Consider the following 27,125-nt stretch of genomic DNA (forward strand, 5'->3'; position numbering starts at 1 on the left):
AGGCTCCATCACAAAGGTTCAGCTGGTTGCCCATGTGGCTGCTATCACTCTCCAGTCCCTCTGGAGGTCGACTGATACTGCATAACCCAAAACACTCATCCTAAATCGCATCGTTGGTGTTTCTGGCATGACCAGTCACTATCCTAAGGTTATCTGGTATGGCCTGCCCCCACTCTAAATTATATTGTCAGACTATCTGGTGACTTAAGGTCTTCAGGTAAACAAAGATATTCCTGTTAGGCATGATATTTCAAGGGCTTCAAGATTACCTTCCAACTGCTGAGGACAAAGGCCAGACCTCTCTCTGGGCAAGGTCCAATTCTTTACCACACAAACTTACAACCACATTAGGAAGCTGCTACTGCCTCCAACACAGCTGCCTTCTGACGCTCGTAAAATTAGAGACAAGACACTGGATTACTGCTGCAGAAAAATCCCAAGGTCCCATGATCATGTTGCCACCTTACTTCTGCCTTCCAAATCTTCTTTGAGGAATCTAATTGGTGGGACTTTTTGCATTCACAGCCCTAAGTCCTAGGGTGTCTGGGAAACACAATTTTCAGTTTTGCCGCCTCTGTGGTAGGAAGGGACAGTAGAAGGCAGTGGAAATGGATGCTGAATGTCGATAGACACTATTGGCCACTCCTCCCGTGAAGTGGACAGAAAGCAACCTGCACGTGGCTCACATCACGTTCAGCCCAGAGAGTTTCATCAGTGCACTGTGAAACAATTCAGTCATTCTTGGAGGCCCACGCATTAAATTTTCCTACATTATTAATCTCTCAAGATTTGGGGAAGATAAAATAATAATGGAATTTTGAAAACCAGCTCAGGAGATAAAAACACATGAAATGATGAGTGTTTGGTGCACCAAATGGTAGAGTGGATAAATGTTTGGTCTTCTGAGTCAGTCAAAAACCTGGCTTAAAGTCCAACTGCATCATTTACTAGCTGTGTGACCTTAGCCAGTGACTTACCTTCCCTGAGCTTCAGTATCCTCATCTCCACAATGGGACCAAAGTTCCTAACCCTCAAAGGTTATTATGAAGATTTCTTGAAACGGTGGTTGTAAAGTATTAGCACAATTCCTGGTAAATGCTTAAAACTCAATAAATGGAAGCTGTCATCATCAACGTCACCACCACCGTCACCATCACTGAGTTCATTATTACAGGGAGGAAGAAAAGGAGGAAACATTTCTTAGGCCTTTTCATATACTTCTGACCTCAGAATAATCTAGAATCATCCATTATTGTGTCATAACATCTAAAAGAACCTGTCTCTCCTATTGTGGGAGTCACTAGATTAGTTCAGCAGAGTAACTGGGGCTAATGCTGCCTTGTCTCTGAAGCCTGGCAGGACAACTTGCTCTTCTTCCTGCATTCTCACTGCGTGGAGTGTATGTGCCTCCAGTTAGCTCTTACCTCATTGTATTTTCCAACTTCAGCAGCTGCGATGGATATCAGGACAGATTTGGAGTCGGACAGCTCTATTGGTAATTAGCAAGTCAGTTCATTTCTCTGGGGCTTTGTCTCTTCCTCTGGACACCGGGGTCATATCCCCCACCTCACAGGGCCATGTGAAATAGTTTTCCCAGCACATATTAAGTTCTCATAAAAATCGTAGTTACTAGAATTTGTGGAGATGCCTGTCTGTCCCACTGGATTATAAATGTGTTAGGGACACTGTGCCTGGCACATGGTAGAGGATCAAAAGATGCTAAAAGGGAAATATTAGTAAGAGGTCTAGGCACTTGGGATGAAACAGAGCATCAAAAGGGCATGGGGAGTACAGACCTGGGGCAGGGCACTCAGAAGACCCCTGATCACATCTGCTCCTGTCTGTCCTCCTGTTTCCTTCCTCCCAGGAGGTGCTACTTCCTGAGGTTGTTGTTAGGCCGCTTACACTGAGTAATAACACCCTGGCGGCTTTGTTCCAGAGAGATCAAAGCCCTTCTCAGATGCAACTTCATGTGACTCCCACCAGCCTGAGATGCAGAGAGGTTGTTGGGCCAGGAAGGCTGTTCCCATTCTGCAGATGAAAACAACAAGAACAAGGGCTCATGGACTGACTCATGCAAAACCAGTGCCTACTGGGCAGCCTGCCAGGGCGCTGTTGCTGCCTAGTGACTATCATGTCTGTTTGAACTTCACAGATTGAGTCCAGCCACAGTGGAGCCAATGCCACCCTCCTCACACTCCCTCAAAGTGCCCTGGACTGTTTTCACTTCTCCTTGCCTTTGTGCTGGGGCTCCCAGACATAAAAAAGAGACCTCTGGGGCCCAGCTATTGGTAAACCAATACAGATCCTGTATATAAATTTTTAGTTGGTCTGCCCTTGCTGCTGGGCAGCTGAAACATTTTTATTCACTGAGCTAAACCTTCTCCAGGGTCACTCTGCTTTATCCTTTTGGCCCCTTAACCAGGGATACCAGTACTTCGCTGTGACAACATCATTTCGTACAAGTCTCTGCCACTGTGCTGAAATTATTTCTTTGTAAGAACTGTCCTTATGTACTGAGGCTATGCATAAGGGGGCAGTAAAAAGAACATTTAGAAGTAGATTTGGGAGGCTGGGCATGGTGGCACACCAGCAATCCTAGCACTTTGGGAAGCTGAGACAGGATTGCTCGAGGCCAGGAGTTGGAGACCAGCCTGAGCAACACAGTAAGACTCTGTCTTTACCAAAAATAGTAAAATTAGCCAGGTGTCATGGCAGGTGCCTGTAGTCCCAGCTACTCGGCAGGCTGAGACAGGAGGAGAGCTTGAGTTCGGGAGTTTGAGGTTGCTGTGAGCTATGATGACGCCACTGCACTCCAGCCTGGGCAATGGAATGAGACCCTGTTTCAAAAAAAAAAAGAAAGAAAGAGAGAAAGAAAAGAAAAAAGAAAAAAAAAGTGGATTCAAGGACCTAGAGTCATTTGAATTCTTTGAGATATTTTTTTTGCCTCTAAGAATTGGGGAGATAATGTATGTGAAACAGCACAGTGCCTAACAAATAGTAGGGCCCCTTTAAACACTAGTTAAACTAGAATCCCTGAAGTTTAACCCAATCACTGGCTCACAGTGTTTGGTAAATGTTTGGACTGTACAGGTATTTTTGAATAAATGGCAGAATTATTTTCATGAACCTTTTCTCCCTAGTCCAATTCTTAATTTCTAAAGCCCAGCAATAGCAAGTCTAGCTAACATTCTGCACACCCCTGATCCTGATACCTAGCGATTAACGCATGCAAATTCGTCAAGGGTCTCCTATGTTCCAGAGCTGTAGCCCCACCTACAGCATTTCAGACATGTGATCTTTGCAACGGCAACTTAGACTGGGGTCCTGCTGTGCTCGGCACTGGTGGGACATCTCAGCATGTGTGGGTGGTGTTGGAGGTGTTGGCAACTGCCTTGGAACATAGCTGCATTTAAGTAGCATTTTACAGTAAGTCACCCTACTGAGGGTGCCAGGGCCATGAGCTCCAGAATAAATACATCCCATTCTCACCCTGGAATATGCCGTGCACTGTTGCTGATTTAATTGTGCTTTAAGGTCAGCCAATTGTCAACCCAGTGTGGAAGCAGGGACATTTCTTCCGCATGTCTGTGGTGAGGTTAGGGAACATGGTCACACTGTGACAGATAGTCCTGTTCCAAGTCTCCTGAGCGCATGCTCGTGTGTGTGGGTGCGTGTGAGTGTGCAGAATGTCTTCCTCTCAGTGGATTCTGGCCACAGAGTCTTGCTGGGAGATTCCACACCTATGAGATGTGTGAATCTTGAGACCTCTTTGCCAACAAATATTCATTGAGTGCTTACCTTAGGCACGTGTTTCCATCATGGTCTCGACAGGAAGCAGATGACACATTTGAAACAAGATCATTTGAGGAGGGTTTACTTGCAACAGGACTATTTACAAAGGTGTGGGGGTGGGACCACGCAGGTTGGAGCAGTAACTTGGGGCTCAGCAGCAGCCATGGTGTTATCACTTCCAGACCGAGGAACAAAGGGAATGACTGTTATTGCAAACTGGTGGGTGGACCAGGGAGCAGTGACCTTCAGCTGAGGGCCCAGCCAACTGGAGGTGACCTTGCCAGCAAGGATCCAGGGGAAAACCTACCTTAACCAACGTTTCTCTTTCCTTCCAGTACTCTATGGGGTTCCCTACAGAAGCCAGGGAGCACAGGGACTTTGAAGTGGTTTGTAGCCTTCAACTTCCTGGGGCAGAGGGCAGGCTGGGGAAGTATCTGGGGCAGTGAGGCTATCTGGAGGAGCACATGTAAGACATCAGGCACTACACTGCACTGTCCCATGAACCTAACTCCCCCCGCCCCCTGTTTTGTGGGGACCTAAGCTTATACAATTTTGCAAGATCTACTTTAAGAAAATCGTACAAAAATATCTTATTTTGGAAGATGAAACGAAAAAGCTTTATAAACATATTGTCAAGGCCCTTTTCAGGGCTTTGGAAGGGACCTAGGCAAGTGAGGTCCTGATGCTTACACTTCGTTGGCTTCATTGTTCATCTCCCTCTGCCTACGGCTTTGGTGCTTTTGACCTAGAACACTGTCCCAGTCTGCAATAAGCTTACAGTGTCATAGGTGATGAAGACTTAGACAACAGGTTATAAACACAAAGCAAACTGTGGTATAAGAGAATTACAGATGATATACTACAGAGGGTTAGGTAGACATTAAAATAGGCTTTGAAAGTGTGAACTAAAATAAAATTCTAAGCCCTCCCAGCTGACTGAATGGACCCCCTATTGGCCAAGGGGATCCTGCCCCAAACCAAACCAAACCAAACCTCAAAGCTGAGTTTCAGCCATGAGGAGAAGGACGGTCAGACATGCCTAGTTATACCCTGTCTCTCTTGGGGTTACTCTTTGTAACTGTAAGATACAAAATTATTAACAAACCTAAGGCCATGTAAGGCAAAAGTTAAACCACACCTGCAGGTCATCAATTTACTTAACAGATCACTTGAGTCTTGGTAAATGTCTGGTGGCTTGTTTCTGATTAACATACTTCTTTATCTTAAAACTTTCCAAGCCTTTAGACATACCTTCCTTTCTTTAACCAACTGCAAACCAAAGAATCTTTAAACCCACCCATAACCTGTGATTTGAAATGTCCTGCCTTTTGGGGCCAAACCAATGTATGCCTTCCATGTATTGATTTATGACTTTATGTGTAATTCCTGTCTCCCTAAAATATATAAAACCAAATCGTAACCCGACCATGGCGAGACCACTTGCTCAAGCCTTCTTAGGTGTGGCTCTCTGGGCCATGGTCACACATACTTGGCTCATAATGAGCCTCTTTAAATTATTTTACGGAGTTTGGATTCTTTTCCATTTACAAAAGACAGGTGGGATTTAGACACATGTCAATACGAAATAATGCTAATATTATCTACTATTTATTGAGCACTAAGTGCAAAGTACTATCTATATGAGATAGGGAACTGCCAGGTACTGCTTTGGGCATCGCAGCAGTCATTGCCTCAGGCATTGCTTTGGGCATTGCTACCCTGCCTGAGTCAGGAAGTCTCAAAACAAAGTCTCAAATTACCCTGACCAAAACAGGATGGAGGCAGGGCAAGTTCCAACCGGTTAGAACCAAGATGGTGAAACACCACCCCTTCCAGGAATATTCCTCCTCTTGTTTAGCCTGTAATTTTCTGTGTAATATAGATGATCTCATTTTATCCTGACAAAAACAGGAAACTGAGACTCTTAAAGGTTAAGTAACGTCCCTTAGGTTGCAAAGCTATAAAGTGGAAGAGTTAGGATTTGAACTGCGGTCAAATCGGAGCCAGGCCATAGCCTACCGAACCAGACTGCAGGGGGAGAGCACCCTAGGATGGTGCGCAAGAGTGTGAGAAAAGGCAAGTTCAGGCATGCAGGAGAGACAGCCAGTGGGAACACAGCACGTCTTTTATATCCAGCCCTTTGTCAACACATTTAGTAAATCAAGCTACTCCGAACACGGGCAATATGTATTTTGGTCCCTAGGGCATTGATGGGTACAGTACTGTATTTGATCAGAAGCGCGGGAGCAGAGGCTGTAAACCACATTTCCCAGAAGCCCTGGGGGCAGGACTGTGTCCTCATTTGGCCTAAAAGACTCCATTTCCCAGGAAGCCGCGGGCGCACGGGACCACAGCTCCCGGCATTCCCGGAAGGCGGTGGGGCAGGCGCGGGCTCCGCCTCGCCCCTACGTGCTCCCGCGCGCCACGCCTCCCCGCATCGCCTCGAGCCAATGGGGAGGCTCCGTACTGCCGGGTGTGAAGGGGCCGGCGCCGCTGCCGAGTTGCGAGTCGGCGAAAGCGGCGGGAAGTTCGTACTGGGCGGAAGGCGTCTGGCCTGCGGCTCAGGGTAGGGACGCCGCCGGAGAGCTCGCGCGCAGAGCCGGGGGCGCGGAGGCGGGCGGCCGGGGCCGGCGCTGGGCCTCCGGACGGCCGGTGCCCGGGGGCGACCTGCGGGCGCGGGGCTGCGGGAGGCGCCGCCGGACTCGACCGCTCTCCGAGGCCGCGATCCGCCGCGTCGCCTCAGCCTGTGTCGGTGCCCGCCTCTTCCCGGTCTCCCCCAAGCCCCGCCGGGGCCCCAGGCCGCCCCCCCAAGTTACTTCCGTGTTCTGGTGGGCACCGTAGCGCGCTCAGGCTTGCATCGCCTCCTCAGTGCTCGGGGCCTCGCCCGAGGAACCCGGTCTGTGTGTCAGCCTGGAGCTGAGGGCGAACAGGACAGACGAGGCCCTTCTGTCGCCACGGAGCTCATATTCTGGAAGGGAAACACAATATACGCAAATAGCGTACTTTGCGGATACCGAAAACCTTTCCTAAAACGGGGACAGGCGACGGTGGCCAGAGTAGTGGGGGTTAGGTTCGGTGGTCGGGGAGGGCATCTCAGAGGAGGCTTAAGATCTGAGCGGGGAGAAGGCGCCTGCCCCCGCTGAGGGGGAGCAGTCCTGGCCGGGGGACCCTGAGGGCGCCCCTTTATTTTATTTACCTGTCATGTCGCCGTCAGGCCCCTAGAACTTGTACTTTCGGGCATGGTTCAAGGCGATAGAGTCGCGGTCGGTTTTTACGAGGGATTTTCGTACTCCTCTGGACAGTTCCTCTGTTCTCTCCCCAGCTGACAGGGTGGCATCCTTGACTGATGCAACTGCATTCAAGGGCAACACAGATTTTCCTGCTGCCGAAATAGTTTTTGGTTCTGGTCTCAAAAGTCTTAGGAGATTTAGTTAAATTTGACAAACAGCACCAGAATCGCTGAGAGATAAGAGAGAGATAGAGACTGGGTTCCTGTGGAGGCCACCCCCTTTTCTAAGGTCTTTTCTTTCAAGTCACTCGTTTTTGTTTTTCTTTGTCTTTGTATAGTCTCTTCCTCCCCCACCCCCGTCTCTCTTTCCTGGATCAACTTGGAAATAATCAGTTTTGGTCTTAGGAGGGTGGTGGTTTTAGGGAACTGTCGAAGAACCTAATTATTATTATTATTTACTTGAATTGCCCATCTGTTGAGTCCGAAATTCAAAAGAGTTAAAAAAAATGTAGGGCAGCGTTTATTTTCAAGAGTTCAGAAGAAGACACCTTTCTTTTTATGACATGCTGAGCATGATACTTTGGGGGAGAATTTAATCTACAATTTTAAAGTAATTTTGGAAGGAAGCACGGGTTCTTTATATAGTCATTTTGTGCGGGTTATATTTGTGTTGTTCAACGTGGCATGTAGTAATTGGAATTAAATTTCTGGGTAGGTAAGATGATGTTCATCTGCTACCTATAGAAGGGAATGTAACTCAAGTAGTGACTTAATAATAGCTTGCTCTGTTGATGCTACCACAGATGGTATTCTCTGTGCGTCTCAACATTGCTGATCGGATTCTGTGTTAATACAGTAACACAACTTGAATTTAATAACAATAAACTTGTGTTAGGCATTACTGTCAATTTAGTACGGGTATCCAGTACAAATATCAGTTTTATAGTGCAGTGGCTTCTTGTTATGCTCAGTGCTGCAAAAATTATGAGAAGATATTTGTTAAACAAATGAGATAATGGAGTAATGTGTTAAGCATAGAGGCTGGCATATAGTAAGTTAGTAAGTGCCCAGGAAATGGTTATATGGAAAGCTTATGCTAAGTTTTATTCCAGTATGCAAGTGTGTATTTTAAAAATAACAGTAATGCATTCAAAATGTTGACAGACCCTAAAATTAAATTTCTTAAGGAAATAGGCCAGGTTTTTTAAAAATTTGAGAACTAATGTGAAGTAATAATAAATATATAAGTGAATGTCCCAGATGTCTAGAAGAGAAAAAACAAGATTTTAATTTTGACAACTATATTTTTCTTCCTTAAAAGTATCCTTAATGAAATATGTACACGAATAGGATTTTGATTTGAAAAATAAAACTTTAAAAAATATTTTTGATTTGAAAAATAAAACTTATTTGGAAATGAAACAAAGCTTTCAAATTTACCTTATATCAAATGAAGGATGACTCCTGAATTTATGCAAATGTGCAAATGCTCATATCTCCATATATCAGGCAGTGAGCCTAATGGGAATTAAATGCTGCCTCTTTGTGTGTGTGAGGCTTTCATGAAAATTGGTCTTGATGGGTTCTGAGAATGGATCGGTAACTGAATAGGACTGAAAAATATTTTTCAGACTGGTAGGATATTTTACATGCTTGCTAGGGTTATTTTTTGGATGGACTTATTTATTCACCAGAGATCATGTGTCTCCTATTTGCCAGGAATTGTGCTAGGTGCAAAGTCTGTTTTTGCTATTGTAGTGTTTCCTTGAAGCAAGTTTTCTTTGTTTTAAATTAATGTAGGTCATTTTTTTTTTTTTTTTTGACTTTTTGACCATCCAGCACACAAAAAGTCAATAAATGCCTAGGGCACATTTGAAAAACTGCACTATTAATGATAAAATGTAGAAAAATTTTAATAAAGATGCAAGATTAATTTAAAGAGGTGATAGAATCTTGACAAAACATTAAGCTAGATGCTATACCCAAGATGTGTTTGTACTCTGGTATATGTTTGGCTCTTTTGACCAAAATTCCTGTGAGTATGTTCCTACTTGCCATTATAAAGAAGAAAAGAGTGCCGTGCCCTTTAATTCCCCCCCCCATGATATTTAGGCACCCAGCATTCTGAAGTTGTTTTGATGTAATGTCATGTACTTTCCCAATTACTCCTACTCCTGCTCCATCTCTCCCAATGTTGTTTTAAATCATTGCTTTCAAATTCAAGCACATCCTACTACTCTTGTTCTGGATGACATATGGGCATTACTTTAAAATAGAAAAGTGCTCTAGACAGTCGAGAGAGGTATGAAGTGTGCCCTTCTCCCCGTATTAGGAGTTACATTTTTAATATTCATCAGTAAATACTAATGACAAGAAACTACTTTTACTGACATTCTTCAACAAATTTATGAAGAATTTTATTAGCTACAGTATCTTTGTCAGCTTGGCAAAATATATTTGTGAATCATATTATTTATTTAGTCATTTAGGTAAATACATGGATTTTGATGATTCTTTGCAATAACTCCTATCTCTCTATGATAGGTTCCCATAGGATGGGAACCAGCACTCTAGGATTTGAAAATTAAGGCATATACTGTTCAGACTGGCAAATATTTAAGATGAATATTAAATATATGTGCATACTAAAATGTTTACCAATAAGTTATATGCACTAAGTGGGAAGATATACTAGATGGAAGTCATATTGAATTGCAAGGTAATTTGTTTGAGATTTGGGAACATTCTGTCATACTTTTTAAGCAAATATCATGCTGATCATGGATACATGTTTCTGAATAGAGCTCATTTTCAGGTACAATATCGTCTGCAAAGGACTAAAAATGAGGTACATTTTCAGGTACAGTTGGTCTGCAAAGGACTAAAAATGAGACCGGCAAGTCATTAGGAACAAGGCAGTAAGTAGCATTCCACTCTTTCTGAGATCTTATAATTTTTTTCTGTGCATTTATTTTTTTCTTTGTGAACTGGCTGTCTAGCTGTTGCTTGCATGTTGGCAGATATGTCTGCTCTAGACTTAAGCTACTTCTTTTAAGAACCCAGAAGAGACTGCATTATCTAATTGTCAATTATATCTAAATTTTTTTTTTTTTTTTTTTGAGACAGAGTCTCACTCTTTTGCCCGGGCTAGAGTGAGTGCCGTGGCGTCAGCCTAGCTCACAGCAACCTCAAACTCCTGGGCTCAAGCAATCCTTCTGCCTCAGCCTCCCGAGTAGCTGGGACTACAGGCATGCGCCACCATGCCCGGCTAATTTTTTCTATATATTTTTAGTTGTCCGATTAATTTCTTTCTATTTTTAGTAGAGACGGGGTCTTGCTCTTGCTCAGGCTGATTTCGAACTCCTGAGCTCAAACAATCCGCCCGCCTCGGCCTCCCAGAGAGCTAGGATTACAGGCGTGAGCCACTGCGCTCAGCCCTAAAATTTCAAAAAAGTAAACCATGAAGTTAGACATATAGCTAATTACAGCTTTATTTCAGGTTATTTGATTTTCTCAAATTGTTTTACCAAGTAACAGCTAAACAAATGTCATCATTTGATGGTACTATGTATTAATGCATTGTAATTGTAATTCACAGTACTCACTGTTAGAAAGTGCTTTATACCTTAAGCCTTTATAGACTTGAAGATGCAGGAACAGATTTTACTCTTTCTACTGTAGGCTTCAAAATTGCCTTTTTCGCTTCTTATGGCAGTTTACTATATAATATGGCAACAGCTATCAACATACAAATTATATGTAAGTTTAGTTGCGCCTTGAACAAATTGGGGATTAGGAGCACTGACTCCGCACGCAGTGGACAATGGGAGTGTAACTTTTGACTTCCCAAAAGCTTAACTATTAATGGCCTACCATTGATTGGAAGCTTTACTGGTAACATAAAAAGTTAACACATGCTTTGTATGTTATATGTATTATATACTGTGTTCTTAAACTAGAGAAAAGAAAAATGTTATTAAGAAAATCATGAGGAAGAGAAAATATATTTACTATTCATTAAGTGAAAGTGGATCATCGTAAAGGTCTTTATCCTGGTCATCTTCACATTGAGTAGGCTGAAGAAGAGGAGGAAGAGCAAGGGTTGGTCTTACTGCCTTAGAGGTGGCAGAGACAGAAGAAAATTTGCATATAGGTAGATCCTTGTAGTTCAAACCCGGATTGTTCAAGGGTCACCTGTAAATTCTTTGTTAGAGGTGATGGAAAAAAAAGCAGTCTCTTATTCGGGAATTAGGAGAAAGAAGTTTTAAAATTCATCTTAAAAAAACTTAAGTTTAGGTTATAACATTTAAGAGGTTTAACCTTGTTGGTTTTTAAGATTTGTAGAAAATAGTTTAGAAATTGTGACTTTAAAATTTATATTGCCTCTTATATGTTGCTGGTGGGAATGTAAAATGGTGAAACCACTCTGGAAATCAGTTTGGCAGTTTCTCAAGAAGTTAACATGCACTTGACATACAACCCAGGAGTTGGCATCCTGGGCATTTATCCTGGAGAAATAAAAACTTACATTCACACAAAAACCCGTACATGAATGCTCATAGCAACTTAATTAATAAGAGCCAAAACCCAGAAACAATCTACATCTCTTTCAGTGGGTGAATGGTTAAATAAAACGTGGGACAGTCATAGAAGGGAACACCACCATTAACAAAAAGAAACAAACTATTAGTGTATGCAGCAATGTGGATGGAGTTTAAGGGCATTGTACTGAATGAAAAAAGTCAATCTCAAAAGGTTATGTGATTGTGTGGTTCCATTTATATAGCATTCTCTAATTGACAAAATTATAGAAATGGAGAATAGACCAGTTTTGCTGGGGTTAGGGCTGAGGGATGGATGATAGGACAGTTCCGTGTCCTGATTATGGTGATGGTTACATGAATCTGTATACATATAATGTCATAGAATTATATAAACACACAAAAGGATGTAAAAAATGAAATTTTAGTAAGTTTAATTACTAATAATGTATCAGTGTTGGTAATTGTACTCTGCTTGTCCATTGTATGGCTGTCCCACATTTTGTTTATTCATCCATGGAAGGAAATGTGGGTTATTTCTGGTTTTTGGTGATTACAAATAAAGCTGCTGTGAACAGTCCTGTACGGGTTTTTGTGTGAATATAAATTTTCATTTTTCTAGTATAAATGCCCAAGAGTTCAACTGTTGGGTTGTATGATAAGTGTATGTTTAACTTAAGAAACTGCCAAACTTTTCCAGCATAACTGCAACATTTTACAATCTTATCATCACTGCAGTAGTCTCCCCATATCCTCAGTTTTGCTTTCTGCAGTTTCAGTTACCCTGGTCAACCATGGTCTGAAAATAGTAAATGGAAAATTCCAGAAATAATTCATAAGTTTGAAATTACACACCATTCTGAGTAGCATGATGAAATCTTGTGCTGACTCACTGTCCCAGGTAGGATTGAATCATTCCTTTGTCCAGTATATTCACACTCTATGTACTACCTGCCAGTTAGTCACTTAGTAGCCCTAGATTATCAGTTTGCCCAATATTGCAATGCTTGTGTTGAAGTCACCCTTATTTTACTTAATGGCCCCAAAGCACAAGAGTAGTGATGCTGGCATATTGTTATAATTATTCTATTTTATTTTTAGTTATTGTTAATCTCTTACTTTGCTTAATATGTAAATCAAACTTTATCATAAATATGTATGTATAGGAAAAAACACAGTATATATAGGGTTCAGTGCTATCCTCGGTTTCAGGCATCCACTGGGGGTTTTGGAACGTATCTCCCACAGGTAAGGGGGGACTATGCTATGTGAGAGATCTAGTTTCTCCACATCCTCATCACCATTTGATATTGGTGATTTTTCTGTGTGTAGTGGTATCTCATCATGGCTTTAATTTGCATTTCCCTAATGGCTAGTCTTTTCATGTGCTTGTTTGCCATTCATATCTGTGGTGACTTGTCTTTTCAAGTTTTTTGCTCGTTTTGTGATTGTTTTCTTATTGTTGAATTTAGAGTGTTCTTTGTAAGTTCTGGATACAAATTCTTTGCCAAATATATGATTTGTAAATGTATTCTCTCTGTCTCTGACTGGTCTTTTCATTCTCTTACAGTTTCTTTTGCAGCACAAAAATTTTTAATTTTGATGAAGTCCAACTTCTTTATGTATGGATTGTGTTTTTGGTGTCATGCACATCTGAGAACTCTCTGCCTAACTCAAGGTCAGGAGGATGTTTTTTTACTTAAATCTTACATTTAGATCTGTGATCCATTTTGGGTTCATTTTTTTGCACACTATGTGAGATTTATATCTTGGCTCTTTTTTCTTTTCGTTTTGTCTGTGGATGTCCCGTTGCTCCAAAACCATTGTTGAAAAGACTACTCTTTCACCATTGAATAGTTTTTTTTTTTTAACCTTTATCAAAAATCAGTTGGCCATATACTGTAAACTGAGTACCAAAACAAAGACAGAAGGAAATGAGCAATTAAGTACAGATTTATGAAGGTATGACATGACTTGAGTCTTAAAAAAACGTGAAAACATTTTAGAGAATAGCACGAGCAATGCTATGTCCTAGAGAAAATAAGAACTGGCTGGTTTGGGAGTCACACAAGTGAAGGCGTGGAAGGAGGTAAGGAAGGACAATTGGTTCATAAGTTATGAACTGCTGGCGAGATTCAAGAGTTTATAAGTAATTTCATTGGTTACTAGGAAGGTACTATATGTTCTTGAGCAGGAAAATGATATGACGGTAATGGTATTTAAGAGAATTGTTTAGGGCCATGTGTGGCAGTGATATGTTGGTAGGAAGAACAGAATATAATCATGACCCTTGACTTACTGCTTTGTGTTACAAATATCTATCAGAAAGCTAAAAAAGTGGTGGTACTTCAGAATGTTACAAGTTCCTAGTATTTTATAGAAGTGTAACGGTAGTTTCAAGCTTTTACCACTGTCCTCAGTGATGAATACTGAGAATTCTGCTGGACTTTCAAAGTCATTCAGATTCATGCTGCTTTTATTGGGTAGTTCATGTGGGAAGAGAGTAGTTTCTGTTGGCTCATTGTTGATATGGGTGACATTTCTTATCAGGCCTGAGAAAGGTCCAAGAGTTGAGCAACTGAAATAATAAGACAAAGAGTTGATAAGTTGATCCAATGAGGAAAAGTTTATGGAATCAGATTTATTTATCATGGCAAAGAGGAGACTCAGGGGTTATTTAATCAGTATGTCCTGATACTTGCATATGAAGAACTATACACAGAATGATGGTGACCAGCTGTTCTTCAAAATCATTGAATACTGAATAAGAACAAATGACTTAAACTGTAGCATTAGGGTTTTGGTTTTAGGGAAGAATTTCCAGACAGTAAAGACAGTGGATACTTCATGCCAGTAATCTAGAAGATATTTAAGGATAGAATAGAAACCTAGATGTAGTGTAGGAACATTTTGCTTATGGTTAGGGGATGTGACAACTAACAGATCTATGGTTCTGCCCAAGTCCTAATTTTTAAATTCATGACTGAAAATACTCAGGTTCTGTTTTCTTAGCACCCACTTCAGTTCTTGGTTTCTTTCTCCATACAAGTTATAGTTGTTTTCCCTCTTCATCTGTAGGAGTCTCATTTGGTTTCTGCTTTCCTTTGTGCATTTAAAAAATTAATCTTTGATATAGATTAGACTTCTGTCATTTTTCAAATAACCAGCCAACAAATAGAACCTATATAGTGTAAGACAAACTATTAGAAATCAGTGCATTCCTGCTCTTTTATTTAGAACATAAAAAAGCATATCATCCCATTTTTTTTAAATCAGTGATTGCTTGTTGAGCCAAGGATATCATTGCATAAGAGGTTACCATGATACGTATTAATGAAAGATTGGCAGTGTGAAAAGCTTTTGTGCAACAACTTACTTGTCTTCGAAGTACTTTTTATGTTTAACTTCCTTAGTCTAATTATTTTCTACTAGTCTAGATCGTTTTTCTACTTAAATGTTGAGATTGACCAAGAATATTTCACTTGCAATTGCAGCCCTTCAGTATTATCACAGAATTTTTTTTTTTTTTTCTGCAGAAGAGCAAGCTCTTATAGTGCTATGCAAGCTGCCCATTTAAAACTATCATTGCTTGGCACCTATGCCCTAGTGACAGTTTGACCAACATGTGAGCAGGCACACTGCCATCCTGACAGATGGGCCTGAGTGTAGGCAGCCAAGAAACCATGTATCTGCATCTAGTGTATTTGTTAAGGGCAGGATTCCCAGTCGGGGATGTTCAAACGTCTGTCCATCCTGAGCTTTCACGCCTATGGATAAAGGGATGTCATCATTAATCCCAGCTTCTGACTGAGATTCCATGGCTATATAAGAGCTTCTTGGCTCTTACAGAAGTAGGCAATTGGGGACAATCGGGATAATTGTTCTCTCCTTCATCACAGGACTACTTCAAATAATCCTTTCCTCTTTCTCCTAGCCAGCTAAGTTTGCAGTGAGGACAAACCTGTTCAGACATTGTCCTGATACTTCTGGAATATATGTTTCTTCATTTGTTTTCCAGAGTACAAAAGCTTTGAAAAATCATTTAACATTTATTCATTGGACAGTGATGTATATAATTGGAGTCCAGTACATCTGAGTTCAAATATTGACTATACGACATTAGAGCAATCCAACTGAGCATCAAATCAAGGTAAAATAATACCTATTTCATAGGGTTGTTGTGAGAATTAACTAAAATGTGTACATGAATCACTCAGTGTGATGTCTGGCCCACAGTAAGTCTTCAATAAATGTTTGTCATCATCACCATCACCATCACTTTGACATACCTGAAGATATTTTTCTCTGGAGAATTATCTGAAACAAAATATTTTTCAACTCATTTCCCACCATTCTTGAAAATCATTTATTGGACATCATCATATGGTCTGGCCTATAAGGGAATGCCTGCAATAACAGGGAACTCACTACCTCTAGGGCAGAATTTCTCAACCATGGGACTATTGACATTTTAGATGTCTTTCTTTGTTGCTTGCTTCATTATTGGATGTTTAGCAGCATCCCTGCCCAGGAGAACAAAATCATCTCTGGTTTAGAGACAGCCTGTCCTGTTTTATTAAAGTTTTGACTGCTACTAAGTTGTTTCTTATATTGACTGGAAGTCTTCTTTCTTATTCCTTCTACTCAACTCTTTTGGAGACATGTAGAACAAGCTGAATCTGTCTTCCACATAACATCCTTTCAACTATGTGAAGACAGTCATCAAGTCATCTCAGTCTTTTTGACTGGAAACATCTCCAGTTCATTAGTTGTTTCTTATATGGCATGGTTTCATGTCAGTTCACCACATTTGTGGCTTTCCTTTTTTTTTTTTTTAAAAAAAAAAAATCCCATTTTTAAACCGTAGTGCTTAGCTTTGAATACAATACTCTAGGTATGGTTTGGTAAGTAAGAAATAGAATTGCATCTCCTGTTCTAGGCATAGCACTTTTCTTCTGTTAGTATAGGGAAGAATATTACCTTCTTCTACATACTGTACTTTTATTAATATCAGCTATATCCTGTTGATGACCACATCATACATTGAGCTCAGAGTTGAATTAAACCCCTAGATCTGTCTAAGCCATATCTTTTCATCGTGTTCTTAGGCATTAGTCTTGGGGTTCAACCATGGGAGCTTATGTTTATCCCATTAAATTTCTCTTTATTGAATTTAGCTAACTGGAACTTTTAAAGATATTTTGAATTGCTAATTCTTGGTCTAGTTGGAAGTTTCTAGCTTAAAAGAACAAGTATGTGATGATGCTATCAACTGAGGTTGGAAATACAAGAGAAAGAAGTATGTGTGTACACGATTGAAAAGATGATTGAGGATGGAAGCCTGGCTAATCCCAGTATTAAGAGGCAGCTGCGCAGAAAGGAAGCAACAAAAGAGGCCAAGAAAATGTCGTAAAAGAGGCAGGCTGGTAATGAGAGGAGTGTCTTGTAAGCTAGAGTGACTGTTAAGTACTATGGTACATACCTAAACACAAAGTGTGAACAGGACATAATTGCTGCTTTGCACTCCTGTTTTTATTTGCCCCATGGTTTAACTGTTCAGTTAACGGTACTACCTAGTCAATCATGCCTGAAGACTTGGAAGTCATTCTTCATTTCTCCTTCACACTCTTGCATCTATTGGGTTACCAAGTTCTACTGAGTAAAAATTTTTTTTAAGTATACCAAAAAAGTACACAAATCTTAAGCATCAAACTCAATGATTTTTTTTTTTTCAAAGTAAACACACCATAATAACCACCACCCAGATCAAGACATTCACTATTCTAGCACTGCAGAAGTCTCTGTTGTGCCCGTTTCCAGTGATTACTCCCACCGAAAGTAACCACTGTTCTAACTATAGATTAGTTTTGCCTGGTTTTGAATGCCAAGGTAAACGGAATAGTACCTTACATACTCTTTTTTTGCCAGACTTTTTTTTTTACTCAGTGTTGTGTCTGTGATTCATTCATGTTGCATGTAGTTTATTTTTTTAAATAGCTCTGTAGTTCTAGTTGTCTATTTCTGCGTCATATACTAGTTTTGGTTGTTGATTACTGCGTAACAAATTAGTGTTATTGATTACACCACTGTAAACTTAGGTGTAAAACAACCACCATTTTATTATGCTCAACGGACTCTGTGGGTTAGGAATTTGGTGGGGATGGCTCGTCACTGCTCTGCAGTGGTTGCGGTCTAGAGTCATTTAAAGGGTCCTTTGCTCACATGTGTATGGTACCTTGGCTTGGATGTCTTGAAGACCAGGATGATCTGGTACTATTGAGCAGAGAACCTACACATTGGGGAGGGTTCACGAGGCCTGGGCTTTTCACAGCATGTTGACTGAGTTTCCAGAAGAAGCCTCCTGAGAGTGACTTATCCTCAGAAGTCATATAGTATCACTTCCACCATACTGTATTGGTTAACATAGACAAAAGCCTTCCTGGATTCAAGGGAAGGGAATATAGAACTCATGTCTTTATGTGTGTCAAAGAATTTGTGGCCATTTTTTAAAGCCACCATAAATTATATACCAAAATTATCCATTCTATTGTAGATGCATATTTAAATACTTTCTACTTTGGGGTAATTATGAATAATGCTACTAATCATTGTTATTCATATCTTTTGCTATACATATATATTCATTTTAGTTGTGTATAAATCTAGGAGTAGAATTCCTGGTCAAAGTGTATGCATATGTTTAGCTTTAATAGATACAAAAAGATACTGCCAAACTGTTTTCCAAAGTAGTTGTACCAATTTGTACTTTTACCAAGGTATGAGTTTCAGTTGCACTGCAGTATTATCTCCACTTGATACTGTCAGATAAATATTGGAAAATAAAATTAACCATTCTAGTGATTATTTAGAGGATCTCAGTATGGTTTTCATCAGCATTTCCTTAATGACTAATGCTTTCAGCACCTCCTGATATACTTGTTAGCCATTTCGATATCTTCTGTTGTAAAGTACCTATTCAAGTCTTATGCCCATTTTTAACAAATCGGGTTCTCTTTTTTCTTATTGAAATGTTGGAGTTTTTATGTGGTCTGGATAGGAATCCTTTGTTGAATATATGAATTTTAAAAATTTCTTACTGTCTTATGGCTTGCCATTTCACTCTTGTAATGTGTTTTTGATGAACTGAAATTCTAAATTTTAGTTCCAGTTTATCAGTCCTATTCTTTATGGTTAGTGCTCTTTGTGTCCTATTTGAGTTTTTGCTTCCTGTGGTCATGAAGATATTTTCTCTTATATTATCTTCTAGAAGACTTACTATTTTGCCTTTCATGTTTAGGTCAAAGTCCCCAGGAAGTGATTTTTATGTGTTGTGAGGTAGGGGTCAGTGTTCCTTTTTATTCATATGTTTATTCATACAAGTAGTGGCAGGCAGCATTGGGTCAGGTGGACACAGTCTGGGATTTGGGATTCCTGTATTCTCAGCCTTAAGTTACCATTAATGATCCTTCTGCACATGGGGCTATTCTTAAACCCCTCTGGCCTCAGCTTCATCTATAAAATGAAGGATTTGAATGAAATGTTTTCTGATTTTCATTTTGGCTCTGATTTGCTACATCATCTTACCTAGTTTTACGGTTGTATTGATGCTTGTTAGAATCTTATATTTGAATTCTTTTATCTAATGTATTCATGACATCTCCCAGTTTTATGTTGTCCCCAGTATAAGTTTGCCATGTAGATCTTCATCAAAGCTGCTGATGAAAGCTTTCTTGATCATGTTGGCAAATCCAAGATTATATGTTCTTCTGATCCTTTTGGTATACTCTGTCCTTTGCTAGGAGCTCATCATTCTGCTTTAGTAAGTCATCATACAGGACACCAATTCCATTTTTGAAAGTCTGCATATTCTATTCATTTTACATGTTGCTTTTGTTTCTTATTGAACTTTTAAGAATCACAGATACAGTGTAGAGTTTCAGGAATCAGTAGAAGTCATTTGCGATCAGTGAATTTTAGTCTTGGCAAATTCTCTCTCCCATCTTGAATATCTGTTCCTGGAAAGTGGCATACCTTACAAATTGCTGTGTGAGGTTTGCATACTATGCTTGTACCCCTAAGAAGAGTTAAGTCAGGAACCACCCTCAATGATGTAACAGGAAATCTACCATTTGCCGGTTCGTTGGTGTTGTCAGTGGGCTGCTTTGGGGTGATTTCTGCCCTTCTATCAAAAGGTCTAGTTTAGGTTCCACAGAACAGTATAATCCAGTGTAGCTACTGTTCCTTCTGTTGTTACCTTGCTGCTTGCTATCACATTTTTCCTCATTTACTTTTTTTAACTAAAAAACCTTTATTGAGATATAATTTACATATCATATAATTCACTCATTAAAGGGTATAGTTCAGTAGTTTTTAGTATAGCTATAGAACTGCAACCATCACCACAATCTAATTTTAGAATATTTTCATCAATGCTAAAAGAAGGCCCTTACCCATTAGCAGTCACTCTCCCTAACCCCATCCCTAAGAAACTACTAGTCTGCTTTTTGTCTCTATAAATTTATTAATTCTGGAAATTTTACATAATTGGAATCATGCAATACATGGCCTTTCGTGACTGGACTTCTTTCACTTAGCATGTTTTCAAGGTTCATCCATATTATAGCATGCATTAGTACGTATTTTAAATTGCTGCATAATATTCCATTGTATGGATATACCAAATTTTATTTATCCATTTATCAATTGAAGGACATTTGGGTTGCTTTCACTTTTTGGTTATTATGAATAATGCTGCTGTGAACATTCGTGTACAAGTTTTTGTGTGGATGTGTGTTTTCATTTCTCTTGAGTATATACCTAGGTAACTCTGTTTAACTTTTTTAGGAGCTACCAAACTTTTCCAAAGTGGCTGCACTATTTTACATCTTACTAGCAATTTATAAGGGTTCAGATCTCTCTAGATCCTACCAATACTTTTTATTATCTTTTTATTTATACCCATCCTAGTGGGTGTGAAGTGGTGTCTCATTGTGGTTTTGATTTTCATTTCCCTAATACATTGAATATCTTTTTGTGCCCTTATTGGCCATTTGTTTATCTGTTTTGGAGAAATATCTATCCAGATCCTTTACTCATTTTTAAATTGGGTTAGTTGTCTTTTTATTGAGTTCATTAACCTTTTAATGTTCACTTTGATTTATTTTCAACTCAAAACACTTTTTTTCTTTATTTTTCTTCCATTTTGTTCAGGGACTGTTCAGGCTTTCTGTATTAAGCAGGAGGGTTAAGAGGGTTTTCAGGCTGGGTGCGGCGGCTCACGCCTGTAATCCTAGCACTCTGGGAGGCCGAGGCAGGTGGATCGTTTGAGCTCAGGAATTCGAGACCAGCCTGAGCAAGAGCGAGACCCCATCTCTACCAAAAAACTAGAAAGAAATTAATTGGACAGCTAAAAATATGTAGAAAAAAATTGGCCAGGTATGGTGGCGCATGCCTGTAGTCCCAGCTACTTGGGAGGCTGAGGCAGTAGGATTGCTCGAGCCCAGGAGTTTGAGGTTGCTGTGAGATAGGACGCCACGGCACTCTAGCCCGGGCAACACAGTGAGACTCTTGTCTCAAAAAAAAAAAAAAAAAAGAGGGTTTTCAAACTTTCTTTCATTTTCTTGGCAGCAACTTCCATTGGCAACATACATTGTAGATTACCTTAGACTGGAAAATATACATCTGTTATTGGAATAGATGCTTTGTGGTTTATACTGGTTTTAAAATGAACTATGCTGCTTTCTCTATAAACCAGTAGGTGAAATGCCTGGCTTTCACTTTAATCCAAGCTTTTCATTTTATAGGTGAGGAAAAAGAGAAGTTGGGTGGTGCCAAAGTTTGCAGGAAATAGAACTAGACTAACTTTATTTCAGCTCATTCTTAAGAAATATCAATTGGTTTCTCATCAAGTGACAGGTATGTTAGACTGAAGGAATAGCAAGGTGAGTAATTCAGGGTCCCTGACTTCCATATTCTCACAAAGAGTGTCAAGAGAGGCTGACATATACACAACTAATGATAATATAGTGTCACAAGTGCTGTAAAACATGTGCAAGGATGTGTAGTATAGTGCTGTGTACAGTGCTCAGTGCTGACTGGGATTTTCACCTTATTTTCTTTGGCATGTGGGCAGAATTAGATTCTTGAGTAGCTGATTTTGTCTGGACCATTTAGTAAGAAATAACAAAAATGCCGTCATTCAGATGCTGAGATTACAGAAGAAATGGACTTTAGAATCTTCAGGGTTTTGCTCTAGAATCTAGAAGATGGCCTTATTAAGTTTGCTATTTTTAATCATGTATTTTTTTCAACTTCTTTTCCTATATATTCTGTAGTTGTTTCTTACATCAAGTTTCTCAACTGAATTTATGTCAATATGTTAAAAAAAAACAACTAAAAACTCCTTTCTGAAGACCTTATTTACGTCAGTGATTTATTTCATTACTTTTGTCCTTTTGTTCTTTGGAAGTCATCCAGCTTCTTTTTATTTAACTGAGTTAGGCTGTGGGATACATATTTATAGTAACATGTGAGTGTGTTTCTGTTTGGTCTTTTATACTATTTTTATGGCATTTATATTTATGGCTGTATCATTAGTCATTAAAACGAATATTTTCCTACATTAATACTTCTTGATTTTCAAATGATTTATTCTGTAGTATGTGGTCTCTTTTAATTAACAAAAAGGCATTTTTGCAAAAATTATACTTTATTTCAATAGAATTAGGGGTATAAGTGGTTTTTCATTACATAGATGAATTATATAGTAGTGAAGTCTGTGCTTTTAGTGTACCTGTCACCCTTAATAGTGTGCATTGTATCCAGTAGGTGATTTTTCATCCCCCACCCTTCTCTTACCCTCCCCCTTCTGAGGCTCTAGTGTCCATTGTAGCACTCCGTATGCCCCTGAGTACCCACAGCTTAGCTCCCGCTTATAAGTGAGTGCATGTGGTATTTGGTTTTTGCTCCTGAGTTGCTTCACTTAGGATAATGGCTTCCAGTTCCATCCACGTTGCTGCAGAGGACAGTATTTCATTCTTTTTTATGGCCTAATAGTATTCTGTGGTATATATACACCACATTTTCTTTATCCACTCATCCATACATGGTTTTTGAACCTTGGCTTTTCTTCTTACTGGTTATAAGGGCAGGGAGAAATTATTTAATTTCCCTTATACTCAGTTTCCTTATATGTACAGTCAGTATAATTATACCTATGTTTTATGGTTATTGTAAGAATTAGACATAATGTGTTTAAATTACCCAGCACACAGCCTACTACATAGATGCTTAATAGTGATGGTATTAGTTGTAATATATTAGTTCATTTATATGTAAGAGCTGTAGGTATAATTAATGGTTACTTGATTCTTCTTGGTATAGATTCAGTCATTCATATTTTTACTCAGGATTAATTGAGCAAAAATAAATGATCATATGAATGTAAGAACTTGATGTCAGTATTCATTTCAATTTTCTAGTCTTTTGGAGACTGTATTACTCATTAAAGGCTGACCTGGTATTTACCATCAAAACGTGAAGGTATAATTCTGTCTGCAAATGAAGGTAGTGAGAATTGTTTTTCTACATAGTTGATTGTAGTGTTTTTAACCAATTGCAATTGGTAGGGCTGACTTGTGCTGATCCTGTTGTTATAGAAGCACTGGCAAATTCCAGACTAACAACAAAGGAAAGAGTTACTTAGCATTTTATTTAGTAAAGTTTTTTTTTTTATTATTTGTGAAGAATTAAAAAAACCTCAATTGAAAAATTACCTGCTCACAATAATTAATGTAAACATTATAAAAGGGTAAAGAATGAAAAGTAAGCCTACCACCCTTAAGGCATCCTCTGCTACTATTTGGTTATATAGCCTCCTAGTAATATGCTATATATGGAGGGGGGTACATTGTTGCACAACTCCCAGGGTGTGGTCATATATATTCAATGTGGGTACATTGTTGGACAACTCCCGGGGTGTGGACATATAAATTTGCTGGGGTACATTGTTGCACAGCTCCGTAGGTGTGGTCATACATACTCAAGCCTATGCAGCCTATGTATAAATAGGTCCTTTTATTTTATATAGGAATATTCTTATACATGGTTCTTTCCTTGCATTTTTCGTTTAACGATATATCTTGGACACTATTCCATATTGGTATGTATAGATCTACCTCATTTTTAAAATTGCATAATATTCCATTCTTTGTATATGCTGTTTTTCATTTAATAAGTCTCCTTGATGTAAATTAAGGATCTTTCTAGCCTTTTGTTGTATACAGTAATGCAGTAAATATCCATGTACATTTGACAGTATGTGAGTATACTTATAGGATAAATTGCCGAAAGTGGACTTAGTGAGCCAAAGGGGTGTGCATTTAAAATTTTGATGGATAATACTCAACTAATGTGCATTTTTTTCTCATACTCTTACCAACCTAGTGCATTTTCTACCTCTTTGAATTTGACTAATCTGATAGCTGAAAAATGCCATTTTAATTGTAAATTAAGCCTCATTATGATTTTAATTTGCATTTTATTAGTCAATGAAGCTGAGCCTATTTGCTATTGCTTTCCAGGATGTATTGTTAGTGAAAAAATCACAATGAAGAACAAGGTGTATAATATTCTACCTATTATCTAAGATGTGGAGGAATGCAGATAAATGTATTTTATTTGTTATTTAAAAAGGGAAAACAGGAAGGATAAACCAAAAACTAATGAAAACAATTACTTATAAGAAGAGAGAAGGAATAGAATCTATGGCTCTCTGAACACACTTTGTATTGTTTGGGCTTTGGAAACGTGTAAATGTTTTATAAAATTTTAAAAATTAAAAGAAAAAATATTCTTCTGTTAAATATTTAGGTTAACATTGTTAGGAACCAAGATTTTTTTTTTTTTTTTTTTTTTGAGACGGGGTCTTGCTGTCTCACCCAGTTTGGAGTGCGGTGGTACATGATCATAACTCACTGCAACCGCAAACTCCTGGGCTCAAGTAATCCTCCTGCCTCAGCCTCCCAAGTAGCTGGGACTACAGTGGGACTACAGGCGTGTGCCATAATGCCTGGCTAATTTTTTAAAAAAATTTTTTTTGTAGAGACAAGGTCTCACTATGTTGCTCAGACTGGTCTCGAACTCCTTGCCTCAGATGATCCTCCCAGCTCAGCCTCCCAAAGTGCTAGAATCATAGGCATGAGCTACCACAACAGGCCAGGAACCAAGATTTTTTACAAAAGAGAAAAAGAGGTACAAATATAAAGTCAATGAAGTTAAGCAAAAACCTTATAATTCTAAATTTGAATGGGAAATACCAGTATAAATTAGTGATTCTCTTTAAAAAGAATTCTTGCTCTGTCAACTCGAAAGACCTAGAAATAATAACCTAGAAGCAAAATCTTAGGGTCCAAATTTTGGTGTTCAAATACCATTTTCTACTAAAATGAAACAGGGTCCCTTGTAGAAGTGGCTGATTTTAGGTTTGGGGCAGGAAAATTTACAGGAGAAACCTGGAACATCTTGTACTAGAAAGCAAGGAAAATCTCCAAGACAGTTGGGGTCATATCAGAAGGACACAGTGGCCAACTTGAAGGGGCTTTCATTGTGTAGTGCAAAAGTAAAAAGAAAAGAGCAGCCTCTGACATTCAGAAGCTGGCCCAGCACTCAACAGCTAGGCCATGCTATTCTCCTACTAAACATAAACAATCTCACAGAAAACCTCAGACAAAATTTCTCAGATCATGCTAAAATGAGTAAAACACAGACAAAACCCAAGGTCACCTACAAAATACTCAGCCAAAATGGGTGACTGCTCCTTCTTTACCTGTTGCAGCTTTATCTTCCTTGTAGTCTCCCCTCACTTAGGTAAGATTTGTCAAGATACCCAGTCACAGAATTGGCCCACTTCCTGACAGCATCCAGTGTAGAGAAACCCCTCCTCTAGACTCACCCTCAAATTGCCATACCAAGCCCAAATCCTGTAATAGATTTTAACATCCTGCTACTGAGATGCCCCATGGTTCCCTCTGATGTGAGTTCTCCCTCACTGCGACGAGTAAGAAACCTACTTTGTTTAACTACAGGTGTATTTCTGGTGGTCTTGGCTGAAGGGCATTGATACTAGAGGTAGGATGATTTGAGCAAAAGCATCAATAACAAAAATACAGAGGAATGGATTAAGTGACAATATAGGGCCACAATCAGCAAAAATAAAAATGGGAAATTTTATAGGACAAAGGACAAGAGGAAGGAAAGATATCAGAGAGTTGACACTCATAAATTAAGGAGACTCAAAGACACATCAGCCAGATGCAGTGACTAGCCTTTAGGTCCTGAGTACAAAACACAAATATAAGAAGACATTTTTGGAGACAGTTGTGGAGATCTGAACACTTATTCGAATTATGATATTAAGGAATCAATGTTAATTTTATTAGATGTGGCAGTGATAAAGGGTGGCTATATTCAAAAAATACCTGTTAGAAGTATTTGCGTATGAAACAATATAGTGTCTGGGGTTTGTTTAAAATCTTGGGAGGGGCTTGTACATTGGGATATACAGATGAAACAAATTGGCCATGTGTTGATAGTTGTTGAAACTGGGTGATGTGTACCTGGGCACTCATTATATTACTTCTCTACTTTGTATTCAAAAATTCCTCTAATAAATGTTTTTCTTTAATGCCATTTATATTTCTGTGAGTGTGCCTGTTCATATCATTTTCCCATTTTTCTGTTGGGCCTTTGTCTTTTTTTTTTTTATAATTTAAAGCATTCTTTAAATACTAAGAAAATTAGCCTTTGTCATATGTTTTGTCTTTTGAGTTTCTATATGGTCCTTTTTTTTTAACCCGTGGAGAACTTTTGTTTTTATTTTGTGAAATTTTCTTTATGGCTTGAGTTTTTGTGTTGCTTAGAAAAACGTTGTCTCTCAGATTCTGAAAAGTTCTTCTATGTTTTCATGAATTTCTAAATGACTACGGTATACTTCTGATACAGTTTGTTTGGTCATCCTAATTTCTTCTTAGAGTATTTGGAAATTCTCTACCCTAGAGCTCTGCCCCAAGAATATATAAGGAAAAATGTTTAATAGCTGTTTTGTGTAGTGTATTGATAGATTTAATAGGGAACAACCAGAGAATTAATTGTAAAAGTTTGCTAGTTAATTTTGCACCCCTATAGGAAAATTAATGAGAAGTCTATCATTTACCAAATTGTTAAAATATGCTAAATGTTATATAAAAATACTAGCAATATAGTTCAACGTTTCTAAATTTATAAAAGTTTCAGTGTTTGCTTTACATAAAGAAGCATTCCTTTTAGCTCTTTTTGTAGGACTCAGGGTCAAGGAGCCCGGTGTCAACTTCTCTTTGAAGTTGACATCTTTAGTCTTGCTCCTCTCTTAGCTCTGACTCTCTTACATAGGCAGAACAATAAGTTTCTAATTTCTAATCTCTGTAGGAATAGATGAATGGTACTGTAGTGTTGTCTTCACTGTTGGTTCTGGGAGACCTGTTGGGACCCAGGGATGGATCTTCTACTAACTATATCCTGGAATT

The 27,125-nt window shown here is 39.0% G+C and overlaps 1 protein-coding gene across 1 annotated transcript in view; it reads left to right on the plus strand.

Moving 5' to 3' along the window:
- The first annotated feature begins 6,223 nt into the window (after positions 1-6,223).
- Positions 6,224-27,125, plus strand: part of VRK1 (vaccinia related kinase 1) — an 83,033-nt gene continuing 62,131 nt past the window's right edge. Inside the window, exon 1 of the mRNA XM_012650106.1 lies at positions 6,224-6,361. The gene's annotated coding sequence lies outside the window, so the exon portion shown is untranslated. The remainder of the gene's footprint in view (positions 6,362-27,125) is intronic.

The sequence above is a fragment of the Propithecus coquereli genome, unplaced genomic scaffold, assembly GCF_000956105.1.
Source record: "Propithecus coquereli isolate 6110/MARCELLA unplaced genomic scaffold, Pcoq_1.0 Scaffold310, whole genome shotgun sequence".
Taxonomy (NCBI): domain Eukaryota; kingdom Metazoa; phylum Chordata; class Mammalia; order Primates; family Indriidae; genus Propithecus; species Propithecus coquereli.